Raw genomic sequence first — 13,651 nt, 5'->3', positions numbered from 1 at the left:
GAAAATCAGCGTCCTGAGCAAAGGTGAAAAGCAGAACAGAACATCTGAGAGGGAAGTGGTGGTGGTGGGGTGGCTGCTGGATAGAGGCTAGAAGGGAGAGGGAATTACAGGAGCTGCCGAGGAAGAGACAAAGAGACAGAGAAATGGGCTGACAGTTTACAGAAAAATAAAGAGATTCCATGGGATATATCCACACACACATGCTGAAATCATGGAATTCTCCAGCTGGAAAGACCCTTAGAGGCCACTTAGTCCAAGCCTTCCACCTTACACATGAGTATACTGAGATTCAGAGAAGGTGTGATTTACTTGACATCCCAGAAGCAAATTTCTAGTAAGCAGGCTCCAGCCTTGTTCTTTCCCTGATTCTTGGACTTCAGTTCTTTTGTCTAAAAGCCACCTTGGGGACGCCTAGGTGGCTCAGCGGTTGAGTGTCTGCCTTTGGCTCAGGGCATGATCCCGGAGTCCCCGGATCAAATCCCACATCGGCCTCCCTACATGGAGCCTGCTTCTCCCTCTGCTTGTGTCTCTGCCTCTTTCTGTGTGTCTCTCATGAATAAATAAATAAAATCTTTAAAAAATAAAAAATAAAAATAAAAAAAATAAAAGCCACCTTGGACAGTACACATAACAGCCCAAAGATCTACCCAGTATTTACCATTTACCACTGAGTACAGGAGACAGAAATGGAGACAGTTACCTCAGACAGAAGCATAGGGAGGCAGTGCAAGAGGAGAAAGGAGAGCAGAGCAGGAAGGAGCAGAGAGAGTCCTCAAAGGCAGGTGGGGCAAGATTGTCCCGGTATCAGCAAGCTTACCTCCCAACTAACCTGCCTTTAGGATCCCACCTGAAGTCAGGCAGCCAGCCAACTGTAAAGGACACTCAATTGCACTTTCTATCCCACTCAGCCCAAGTCTAGTCCATTCTAGAACAGGGGCCATTTACATGAAAAACGGGTACAGGTGAGGTGCCTGGGTGATTCAGTGGGTTGGGCATCTGACTCTTGATTTCAGCTCAAGTCATGATCTCAGAGTTGTGAGATAAAGCCCTGAGTTGGACTCAGTGCTCGGTGGGGAATCTGCTTAGGATTCTCTCCCTCTCCCTTTTCTCCTCCCGTTGTTATCTCTCTCTCTTTCTCTCTCTCAAAAAAAAAAAATCTTTAAAAAAATAAAAGAGAAAGGGGCCCAGGTTGGATCCTAGAGCTGGAAAGAAGACCTTGATTTTCTTCTACCTCTGTTGCCAGATCACTCTGAGATCACTGCTTGATTTTACTACATAGCATGGGCACGTTGTTTTCTGACCAGGGTCCAAGCTCTGCCATCTCAGGCCTGCTGGTCCAAGATAGGACATCCGTGCTATGCCATCATCAACTCTAGTGACCATATTTTTCAAACTCAAATTCAGGCCAGATTGTCTAATACGTTATCCAACCACAGAGCAGAGTATTTTAAGTTAAGCTTGTCCCTGGAAATCTGAGCCATCTGGTTACTGTCCTGTTATTCCATCCATTGGTTTTCCCTTCACACACAGGCCTGGAGATGCCCCCAGCTGTTAGCCAGGCCCTGGGGCTGAGAAATGAGGAAGGGGAAGAAAGCTAATGTATACTGAGCTCTTGCCATATGTCAGGCATTTTCTGTCCATTATCTCATTTACTTCCCATGACAACCGTATGAGGTAGGTACTCTTTTAATCTTTATTTCACAGATGAGGAAACAAGTTCAGACAGCTGGACTCACTAACCCAAGGTTACACAAGTATAGTCAGCCAGGTACAGAGCAGGCTTCATGACCCCAATGTAAGGAGCTGACTTCCTCAGCAGAGAAAACCCTTGTAAGGAGTGAAAGGAAGAATGGAACAGAAATGCCACCTTGAAAGCTAGTGGGAACTTGTATGTATCACAGAGGTATAGAGACCAAAATGAAATGTGTTACAGTCTTACCCTTCTCTGCCTTCTGGAATATGTGTCCAGTTCTGGGCCCTGTACATTGAGGGCATGCTGATGTCTATCTACAGGGCCATGAGGAGGTTGGGGAACAGGTTAGAATCCATATTCACAAGTAATAGTTGGAAGTACTGAGGCTATTAGGCCTGGAGGCCTAACTTCAGAGACTTCAGACCACATGAAGGGTATGTTTTATGTGGCTCCGAGATAAGAGATAGTAGTTATGGAGAGACAGATGTGGACTCAGTGCAAGAAAGAACTTTCTCAGAATCCAAATGATCTTGTCATAAAACTGGTTGTCTTAAGAGAGACTGAGCTCTCCATTACTGGCAATGTGCAAACATGGTAGAGCTGAACACTTGGTCAAAATGCTGCAGAGAAGGCTCAAGTTCTGGATTGGAGGTTTGACTGGATGCCCCCTAAGTTACAGCAGTACTGAAACTCCATCTATTTGTGATTCTGTGAGGGTTGGAACTGTCTAAGGCCATCCCCGTGGAGATTCCATAACTTCCCTCCACTACTTTATTCCAGTGCTTCACATCTTTTAAAACCAGAAAGTCATTTCTTAGGTTCCACCTAAATTCCTCTTACTAGAGTCATTCTTAGTTCTGTATAGGACTGGCTGCTGAGAAGGGTGGAGAAAGTAGCAAAGCAAGGCCAACAGAGACCTAGAGAGGAATCATTCTCAAATATCAATTGCTAAGCAGACAGATGGCCAATGACAAAGGTGGAGGAAGCATTCAGAAAACATTAGTTGGGATGTAAATGTACGTTTTTCTCAACACTATTTTCTTTTATGATTGTGATTTAAATTGCTAAGATTTGAAAAGTGAGAGGAGTGGTGAATTGCTCACATCTTCATTATTTGGAATATGACATTAACCAAGCACTTGGTAATGCTGAACATTTTCCTGCTGGTCAGGAAATCCTTTCTTAGGGCTAATCTAGATGTCAAATACAGCACCACCAAACAATTGTTAAACATTAAATGTGCATAATGACCTATTATGTAAGAGATGCAGATTGTCAGGTGCCTGGAAGGTGTGTGAGACTGATGATAGTCCTGGTATGTCCTGACAAGACCACTGAGACATCCTGGACCAAGAAAGTTTTGACTGAAATGGCCCATGTCTCTGAATCAAATCTTATTTCTTTCCATTTTCTTAGATCTTTATTACTTAGGTCAACATTAATTTACCAGAGATGTGTGCAGCACCCAGAGGCTGCTGGCTAGAGGAGCTATTATCCTTCTCCTGGAGGCGCTGACTAGCTCTTAACATTTATTTTCTCTATCACCTTAGAAATATAATTTCTCCATCCTTGTGACCAGCTATTCTCAGGAAAGTGTCCTGACTTTGGCATTTTTGCCTAGAGTAGTTTATCCAACTGTGAGAAGCTTATGAAAGGCTTGGAAGTAGTGAAAAGAAAGCCTGCCCTTCTTCCTGCAGGTTGTGTGCATGTCTGGCTTATTATAAGATTAAGTCCAGGTTCTATTTTAGATCTGAACCTGTGGGTTTCTGTAAAAGATACTCCTGTTTTGCAGGAATAAATGGGAGTTAGCTCTAGTGAGTGTTTATACAAACACTAGCTAGTTTTTCTAGCTGTGGGGTGTCTTAGATTAGGCTCCTGAGAAGTAGAGCCTGAAACAGGGATCAGGATATGTGATTAATTGAGGCCATGCCCTTCCAGAAAAGCCCAAAAGTGAGGCAGGAAATCAGGATAGGGAAGAGGTAGCCAAGAAAGGATTTAGTCTTCAGTAAAAGTCTAGCCTTGACCTGATCTAGAGTGTATGTGGGGCTCTGAAGCATGCATGAATCACACCAGAGTTATACCATCTTCAGGAAAGAGACTGGATTTTTGTATCCCTCTATCAGTCACTTATCATCCCATCCTTGTGGGAGGCAGATATAACCTCCTATGGAACTCTGTATTAGATGGTTTTCATCAGCCAAGGGCAAGTCTCAGGTCTTGCCTTAGCCACAGCACTCAAAGCAGCTAGGACCAGATGTACCAGCTGGAAAGGAGATCTGGCCTGGACACCAATATCATCTACTACAGCATAGCTGCTATCTTAGGTTTCTAAAGGCCTCCACTTTCTATGAGGCACAGGACTTCAGTCACCATGGCTCTGCCAGTCAGCTGTGAGACAGCTGTGTCTCACTGACCAGAGTTACTGGGGAGTTGTAAATGGAGGGTTAGGAAGTTGTCACTTGTGCAAGAATGAGATAAGAGTACAAGTTCCTGGGTTAGGGAAGCCATATGGCTGAAATAGGGAGCTGGAGGAGAGATACCCAGCAAAAGTGACTCTAGAGTTGTGTCAGATCATCAGGAGTATAGTACAATCACTTCTAGTGGCAGAGTTTGGGGATCCACCAAGTTCATCAGCTTTTACACTGGGATTAAGCTGGAATTAATCCAGATGGATTGTTTTATGATGCATATATACAGTTTTATAAATTACAAGACTTTCTATTCCTTCTCTTTGTTCATTTTCCTTGTGACAATGTTGGTCAGTATCAATATGTTCAAGGGAACCAAGGGAATAGCTTAGCACCCATCCTGGGGTTGATATGTGGCCTCAGAATGATAGCAACTATTACCTATTGAGCACTTAATATGTACTAAGCACCTACTGAGCACTTACTTTCAGAAGTTATTAGCTCCTTGAGTTCTCCTAGTAGGACTTGAAGCTGTTCTTTATATGTTGTGGGTGGTAAGAAAAGGAGTTGTCAAAGGTAACTTCTGATTTCTGAATGAATGGTGGTGCCATTATCTGAGGTGAACAGTAGAGGAGGAACTCTTCTCTGGCCTCAATCTCATCTTCTTTAGACCAGAAAATTCTAGTTTCTGTAAATGCTTCCTTGTGAGGCCTGTTTTAAAAATTCAGTAACTTCTTAGAGATGCACTGGATCCTTACTGGGAAATTTCTAGATAACAGAAGATTTGCCCATTTCCTTATTTCCTTAGTCCCTCTTTACTGTGTATCAAAAAAAAAAAAAACAGGTTGCACTCAACCCACCTGATTTCTCAGATGGACATCAACCTGTAAATTGTTCTGGAACAAGACCAAAGCTCTCTTCCTTTATCCCAAGTCCAGCAAAATCCTAATCATGAAGATATGTAGGAAGATGTACGTTTGCTACCTGTCCCTTCCTTAGAAAGAAGTCACAAGAAAACTCCATTTTGGCAGTAAGTAAACAAGCAAGCACTTTTTAAGATTTCAAACACTAAAAAGTAATATGTATTGAGTGCTAATCCATTTACATGGATTATTTTTATAATTAGAAAATTATATTTTCTAATTCTAAAGTCTGTATGAAATAGGTGAGTGTGTCCCTTAGTATGCTTTTAGCTGAAAGCAAAGGAAGTCATGATATGAACTGGTTTAAATAATCAGGAAATTTGTCCTTAAATAACAGGATGTCCAGAGGCAGAGCAGACCTAAAGCATGGCAAAATCAATGACCCAACAATGTCTTCAGAGAACTAGGATCTTTTATCTCTTGGTTCTGCCATCCTCAGGAAAACCTATGCTTAAGGTAGTTCCAAACATCACTTCCAGGCATAACATCACCCAAAGGAAAATAAAAACTTTGTCTCCTTAGGAGGAAGGACATCTTTCCCAGAATTCCCCAGATAGGCTTCTCTTCATGTTCCGTCGGCCAGGATTGAGCCACATGTTCATTTCTGAACCAATTACTAGCAAGGAGAATGGAAAAATACATGATTGGATTAGTTTACTTATTTGAGATGGAAGGAAGGACACTAAAATACTACCATGTTCCCATTCTACAGAAGAGAATAAAGCTCACTGAGATGATGTAATAGAGTAACTTGCCCAAAATAACACATCCAATAAGTGACAGAGCTGAGTTACAAATATAGTACTTCCCTATTTGCTGTACTTATTAATTACTAAATACTTGTTAATTGCTAAGAGCTTACTGAGGTTATACAAGGAATCCTAATTATCCAAGTATTCGTTCTCTAAGTACCTGCATTCAGAAAGTTGGGTAGCAAAGCAAAAGATCGTTAAGATATTCACTAGTGAACTGGCCAATCATAAAATTACTCTGGTATCCCTCCCAGATTAACAGTAGCATCTAAATCAGTCTTTTCTGATTGTTGGGTATTATAAACATCAGAGAGTAAAAAAGCAAATTCAATGCCAATTAGTTTGCTAAGTGCAACTGCAAATATGAGAAAAGATTCAGGAGCTTGTGAAGTCAACAAAAATGATGTTGGAAAACTGCTGGAATCTCAGAAAAGCCATGGACACATGAGAGCCTGGCCGAATTAGATTAGTTAACAGTTAAAGCAGAGCAAGTCATCAAGGATGAGAACAAGATAAGGACTTCAAAGGATAATGATTTGACTCACAAATTATTAAGAGATATCCTTGAGAAAGCCAAAGTCCTTGATTATTTTGTTATAAAATGATCTTTATGATCATGTTATGCAAAGCAAAATAAAAATGTTATGCTCTGCTGTCATTCAGTTTTGTCAAAAAAATCATACTATAAATCAACTAATGCTTGAGTGATTCTTTGCTTGACCTAAGAAATAGAACAGAGCTGCAATTGCAGCCTAAATTTGTGAAATATGAGGTAGACTATTTGTCATAATTTTTTACTTTGTGTTTTTGGTGAACTTTTTAAAAAGTTTTTATTTAAATTCCAGTTAGTTAAGATACAACGTAATACTAGTTTCAGGTCAATATAATGATTCAACACTTCCATACAATATCCAGTGCTCATCATGACAAGAGCCCTCCTAAATCCTCACCACTTTTAAAAAATGTTTTACTCTGACAGTTTAAGCAGATTCACTTTAAGTGGAATTCTCTCCCCCTCCTCATATCAATTATCTGCAGATAAAGAAGCTCTCCTATAGAATATTAAGATCACCCTGGGATCAAATTAATCTCACTCAGCCACTCACTAGTTTTTTTGTCTTTGGCCAAGTTTCTCAGCTTTTCTTTTTTTTTAACTTTTTATTTTTTTTAAAGATTACTTATTTATTTATTCATAGACACACACACACACACAGAGAGAGAGAGAGAGAGAGAGAGAGAGAGAGAGAGAGAGAGCAGGCACCATGCAGAGAGCCTGACATGGGACTTGATCCAGGGTCTCCACGATCACACCCTGGGCTGCAGGCAGCACTAAACCGCTGCACCACCAGGGCTGCCCAAGTTTCTCAGCTTTTCTAAGCCTTCATTTCTCACCTGTAAAATAAGGAAGCTTTGTAAGGTTATTGTAAAGATTAAATTACACTACTTATATAAAATACAATAGTCCTTCACACATAGTACTTACTCAAGGAATATTAGCTGTTGTGATGTTGCTAAAGTGCTTATGTGGAATGGTAGCAAAAACATGGGCTTCAGAGTCCAACAGACCCCGAGTTCTAATCCTGACTCGGTCATTTCCTTATTATGTGACCTGGAACAACCTACCTCTCCTTTCTGGACCTCAGTGAGCTTACCTAGAAATTAGAGCATGCAGGGTTGCTGTGACAGTTAAATATGATAATTGATGCCCAGTAGTCACTGTCCAGTTTTTATTTATCTGTATTGTATATTGTATCCAGCATTGTGTGAAATTGTATGTGTGTCTGTTAGGGAGACAAATATAATAAATGTCAGGGGTTCCTGTCCTCAAAGGGCTTATATTTCACAAAGAAAGCCATTAATGTGCCATATGCCAGCTACATTATCTCTCTGGGCCTCAGTTTTCCTTTATCTAGTATTAAGTATTTAAACTAATTGATTTCTAAGGTTCTCAAACTCTGTGAATCTATATAGGCATGTGGATTCCTAAAACAAGTATAAAGAAAGCCAAAGCAACTCCATTCCAAGCATGACATACTAGAGTTCATAAAGAGGTCCTTCAGGAGTGCACAGGAGGGAAGGGAATGTTGTCCAATGGAATGAGTGTCAGCTTTGGGGGCAGATAGACCTGGATTTTTTTTTATTTTTTTTAAATATTTTTATTTATTTATTCATGAGAGAGAGAGAGGGGGGGGGCAGACACAGCCAGAGGGAGAAGCAGGCTCCATGCACCGGGAGCCCGACGTGGGATTCGATCCTGGGTCTCCAGGATCGCGCCCCGGGCCAAAGGCAGGCGCTAAACCGCTGAGCCACTCAGGGATCCCTAGACCTGGATTTAAATCCCACTTCTTCCACTTGCTAGCTGGATCTCCTTGAACCATGAACTTCTCCTTTCTGAGCCTAAGTCTCCCCCTCTGTAAAATGGGACTTAAAATGCCCTACTTAGAAGGATATGGTGAGAAATAATCTCGCCCACACTTTTAAAAGTCTCATATGCAGTAGGTGCTTTGCTTCTTGCTTATGGAGGCTTCCTGGAGACGTGGGAACTTGAGCCAGGAGGTTTTGGTGGGATTAAAGCTGCCGGAGAACTGGGTACAGTTGGGCAGAATAGAAGAGAATGGCCTTTTGGCAGATGCCTTTATTGGGAGGGCAAAGTGCCAGGTTCTGACAGGGCAAGCCCAGTGCCCTGAGGTCCATGAAGCCATCCCCTTGCCAACCTCTGCCTGGGATTCTCATCAAGGCCTAGAGGGAGAAAAGAAACCAAAATGAAATATATATTTATAACAATAATATTAATTATTCTTTCACCAATTTTCTCTTCCTCTGATGGAGTCTGGCAAGGACTACAGAGCAGGAAAACTGCTAAAGTTGAGAGTAATGGTGCCCCCAGGACAAATAAAGAGGGAACTTCAAACCAGCAGATGCTGCTGAAAACCCCAACACAGGAAATATCTGCAGAATGAATTGAGAATTTATGGGGGTTTGGGCTTTCAGGATTTATAAGTAAGTTCCATGAGCAGAGGAGGGAGATGAAGGAGAGAGAGCAGGACAGGGCAAGAGGAATGAGCTGGGGGCAAAGGCCAGCTGTTCCCCCACCTCCTACCAGGCAGATCTGGTGTCAGTGAGGTCCTCCAGGGACAACAATGGCCTAGGCAGGTAGTGATGAGCTGGGGCAGATACTAGATGTCCCATGACCCTGGTGTCACCCTCATGGTGGGCTGGCAACTGACTGGAGGTGGACATGTAGGCCCAAGTGCAAATGTGCATGGGCAGAAAAGGCCAACTAATGATGATGGTAATAATCAATAGGCCCACCATCAGCAGGGCTTCCGTGGGGTTCAGGCTTAGAGCCTTCCCTACGCTTTTCTCAACCTTAGGCATGTTAGAGTCAGGTAAGAAAAGTTATGTCTAGAGTGTGAAAGTAGGTCAGGCCAAGGACTCTGGAAGGAATGAGTGAGGATGGCATTCCTGTAGGCACCTGGGAGGCTCCATGTGCTGAATCCACACATCTTCAGCAATCCCTCTGGGGGCCTCAATTTTCTCACCTGTAAAATGGTGGAGAGGTTTAGACTATAGTATACAATGGGCTTGTTGTGGAAGTATTGGTAGTAGGGAAGTGGGGAAGCAGGGAAAGTAGGACACTAGGCTGCAAGAGATAGGACAGAGGGAGTGTAGAGAGGGTCCCTTGCCCAAACGAAGGTGAGTCCTGGAGGTGCTAATTTCCAGAGCCCCAGGGGCTCAGGAATACATTTTCTCATGACCTTGGGTATGGCATTATGAGTTTAGACTGCATTCAGGCCACCCTGGGTGCTGGCCCTTCAAACATACCAAAGGACACTAAAAGTTTTCCATTTCTGGACTCTGCTCCAAGGAGGATTTGGGAGGAAAGCCATTTGACTGCATTTCGAGGTTAGTGATACTTGGAAAGTGTATGTGTAGCCAGCTTCTGGAAATGGAGACCCTTTGCTTCTTTACTGGAACAAAATCCCAGCCACAGACAAACTAAAGAGGTGCTGAGAGGAGGGTGAGAGGGGAGTAGGGTGAGGGCTGGTGGGAGATAAGACTTCCCAAGTCACCCTGGAGGAATACCATGAGATGGGTCTTACCATGGTCATTCAGGGCTTGCTGAATAAGAGGGAACTTTCTCAATCAGCTTACTTGTCTCCAGGGGGCCGGAAATATGCCTTGGGAAGGACTGAGCACTCTGTTTTTGAGGGTTTAAGCCACAGCTTATCACTGTCATTGGGAATGCTACTGAAAGCATATCTTCATTAAATTGGGGGTTGGTAGGAAAGCTAGTGTAAATTTAAGATGTCTTTCAGCCCAGTAGTCCTATGATTTGCTGAGTTCAACTGTTGTGTGATTTTGGATGACTTGTTCCCATTTCCAACCATCTTTCTCCCTTTCTGTAAAATGGAATTGGGTGGATTTTGCTGTCTAAGGACCCTTCTGATTATGGCATTCCCCTACACTATGACTTTAGTCTTTGGAATATAAGAGGGGAAAGGCTCACAAAGTAGAGGTTCCTGACTTTCTTGCCAAGCCCTGATTCCAACTTGCCTCTGAGTTTCCTTGTGGCCATCTCATTCGTTCTTCATAAAAGTGTGGAGCACAATTCGAGGCCAGGCTGCAATCAGGGTTAGCCCAGAAAAGAGTGAGGAAATGAAAAGGCACTAGCAGGCCCCTTATGGACACAGAATCACCCTGAAGGACCTGGAAGCATAGAGTCCTTGCCCAGTCTGAGCTGCTGCCTCCCCCTTTCAGAGATTACTGTAGTTTGTAGTAAGCTTTGAAATTAAAAAGTGTAAGTCCTCTAACTTTGCTTTTTTTATTTTTCAAGATTGTTTGACTCTTTGGGGTCCCTTGCAATTCCATATAAATTTTTTGAGGATAGGCCTTTCCATTTTAGCAGAAAGCCATCAAAATTTGATACAGTGAATTGAATTTGCAGATTGCCTTGGGTAGTATCAAGATCTTAACAATACTGTCTTCTAATTCATGAACGCAAAATGGCTTCTCATTTATTTATTATTATTTTTAAAATATTTTATTTATTTATTCACGAGAGACGCAGAGAGAGAGAGGCAGAGACACAGGCAGAGGGAGAAGCTAGCTCCATGCAGGGAGCCCGATATGGGACTCGATCCCAGTACTCCAGGATCACACCCTGAGCTGAAGGCAGATGCCCAACCACTGAGCCACCCAGGCGTCCCTAGGTCTTCTTTAATTTCTTTCAACAATCTTATAAAATTTTTATTGTACAAGTCTTTTACCTCCTTGGTTAAATTTATTCCTAGGTATTTTATTATTTTAAATACTGTTGTAAATGGAACTGTTTTCTTAATTTTCTTTTCATATTGTTCATTTGGGGTATGTAGAAATACAACTAATTTTTACATATTGAAATTTTACTTTTTTTTTTTTTTAATTTTTATTTATTTATGATAGTCACAGAGAGAGAGAGAGAGGGGCACAGAGACATAGGCAGAGGGAGAAGCAGGCTCCATGCACCGGGAGCCTGATGTGGGATTCGATCCCGGGTCTCCAGGATCGCGCCCTGGGCCAAAGGCAGGCGCCAAACCGCTGCGCCACCCAGGGATCCCCATATTGAAATTTTATTGTGCAATGTTGCTGAATTTATTTACTACCTCTAGTGGATTTTTGAAGTCGATTCTTTGGAATTTTCTATATATAGGCTTATGTCACCTATAAATAGAGATAGTTTTACTTCTTTTTTTTTTTCAAATTTGAGTGCCTTTTATTTCTTTTTTCATGCCTATTTGGTCTGACTAGAACTTCCAGTACAATGTAGAATAGCAGTGGTAAAAGTAGGCATGTTCCTGATCTTGGGGTGAAATCTTTCAGTACATCAACATTGATATGATACTTACTGTGGGTTTTTCACATATGGCTTTATTGTGTTAGGAAAATTCCCTTCTCTTCCTAGTTTTCTGAGTCACGAAAGCGTGTTGGATTTTGTCAAATGCTTCTTTTCTTGCATTTTTGCTTCAATTGAGATTTCTCTATTTCATTCTGTTAATATGCTATATTACACTGGTTTTCCTTTCCTTTTCTTTTAAAGATTTTATTTACTTATTCATAAGAGACAGAAAGAGGTAGAGACATGGGCAGAGGGAGAAGCAGGCTCCTTGTGGGGACTTGATCCCAGGACCCCAGGATCATGACCTGAGCTGAAGGCAGATGCTCAGCCACTGAGCCACCCAGGTGCCCCATTACACTGATTTTCTTATGTTGAACCATCCTCGTGTTTTTCAGATAAATCTCTTTTGGTCAATTGTGTATAATTCTTTCTATATGTTGGTCAATTTAGTTTGCTAGTATCTTGTTGAGGATTAAATTATATTTCCTTTTTTTGTGATATCTTTATCTGGTTTTGGTATCAAAGTAATGCTGGCTTCATAGAACGACTTGGGAAGTGCTCTTTTGTCTTCAATTTTTTGGAATAATTTAAAAAGTATTTGTGTTAAATCCTCTTTAAATATTTGGTAGAATTCACCAGTGAAACCATGTGGTCCTGTGCTTTTCTTTGTTGAGAGGTTTTTGTTTGTTTGCTTGCTTTTTTAAAGCAAATTACTGATTCAATCTCTTTACTTGTTACAAGTCTATTGAGATTTTTTTATTTCTTCTTTAGTCAGTTTTGGTAATTTGTAGGAATAGCTTCTAGGAATTGCTCCATTTCCTCTAGTTTATCTAATTCATCAGTGTACAGTTGTTCATAGTATTCTATTTAAATATATCATTCCACTGTCTTCTGTTTTCCATGGTTTCTGTTAAGAAATTGAATGATAATCTTATTGAGGAAATTTTGTATGTTATAAGTCACTTCTCTCTTGCTATTTTCAAGATCTTTGTTTAGGCCCTCAACAGTTTGGAGCTTGTTGAGCTTCTTGAGTGTGTAGAATTGAGCATTTTGCCAAGTTTGGGATGTTTTCAGCCATTATTTTTTCAGATAATTTTTCTGTCCCTTTTTCTCTCTCTTCTCCTTCTAGGACTCCCATGGTGTGCATGCTGCTCTGGTTGATGGTGTCCACAGGTCTCTTAGGGTCTATTCACTTCATTTTTTTTCTTTCTGCTCCTCAGACCAGATAATTTCAGTTATCCTGTCTTCAAGTTCACTAATTATTTTTTCTGCCTGTTTAAATCTGTGATTGAACCCATACCCAGTTAATCTTTATTTTTTTCCAGTTAATCTTTAATTTCAGTTATTATACTTTTGGATGCTGAATATCTATTTTTAAATATAATATCTATCTCTTTATTGAGATTCTCATTTTGTTCATACATTGTTTTCCTGGTTTCTGTTTTCCTGGTTTAGTTCTTTGACCATAGTTTCCATCAGCCCTTTGGGTATATCTAAGATGTAGATATCTTAGATTTTTTTTTTACCTTTGAGTGGGCCATATTTTTTCTTTGTATACATTTGTGATATTTGTTGAAAAGTGAACATTTGAATATTATGATGTTGTAACCCTGGAAATCAGATTCTCCTCTTCCCCAGGGTTGCTGTTCTTGATTGTTAAAAGCTGCAGTCCTCCATTTATTTAGTACCTTTTCCAAGCTCTTTTTGCAAAGATCATATTTGTTGTCATGTATGGCTACTGAAGTCTCTGTTCCTTTACCTTGTGTTCAGCTACTGTTTTGACTGAGAGGTCTCCAAAAAGCAGGAGCATTTTAATGTGACCATTTTTCTTGATTCAATGTTTGCTTGACATTCCTATATACCATATATACCTTTGACTCTTTTCTAGAGTTCTGGCAAAGTTGGTACTGATGGTTTCTGTGTGCTTTCTGATGTTTCCATGGAGGGATGGGTTTGGAGCTGCCTACTCCGCCATTTTGCCAATATCACTTGGGTCT

Source organism: Canis lupus, chromosome X (genome assembly GCF_011100685.1).
Source record: "Canis lupus familiaris isolate Mischka breed German Shepherd chromosome X, alternate assembly UU_Cfam_GSD_1.0, whole genome shotgun sequence".
Lineage (NCBI taxonomy): Eukaryota > Metazoa > Chordata > Mammalia > Carnivora > Canidae > Canis > Canis lupus.
The sequence above is the reverse complement of the archived record's forward strand: the minus strand, read 5'-3'. Positions refer to the sequence as shown.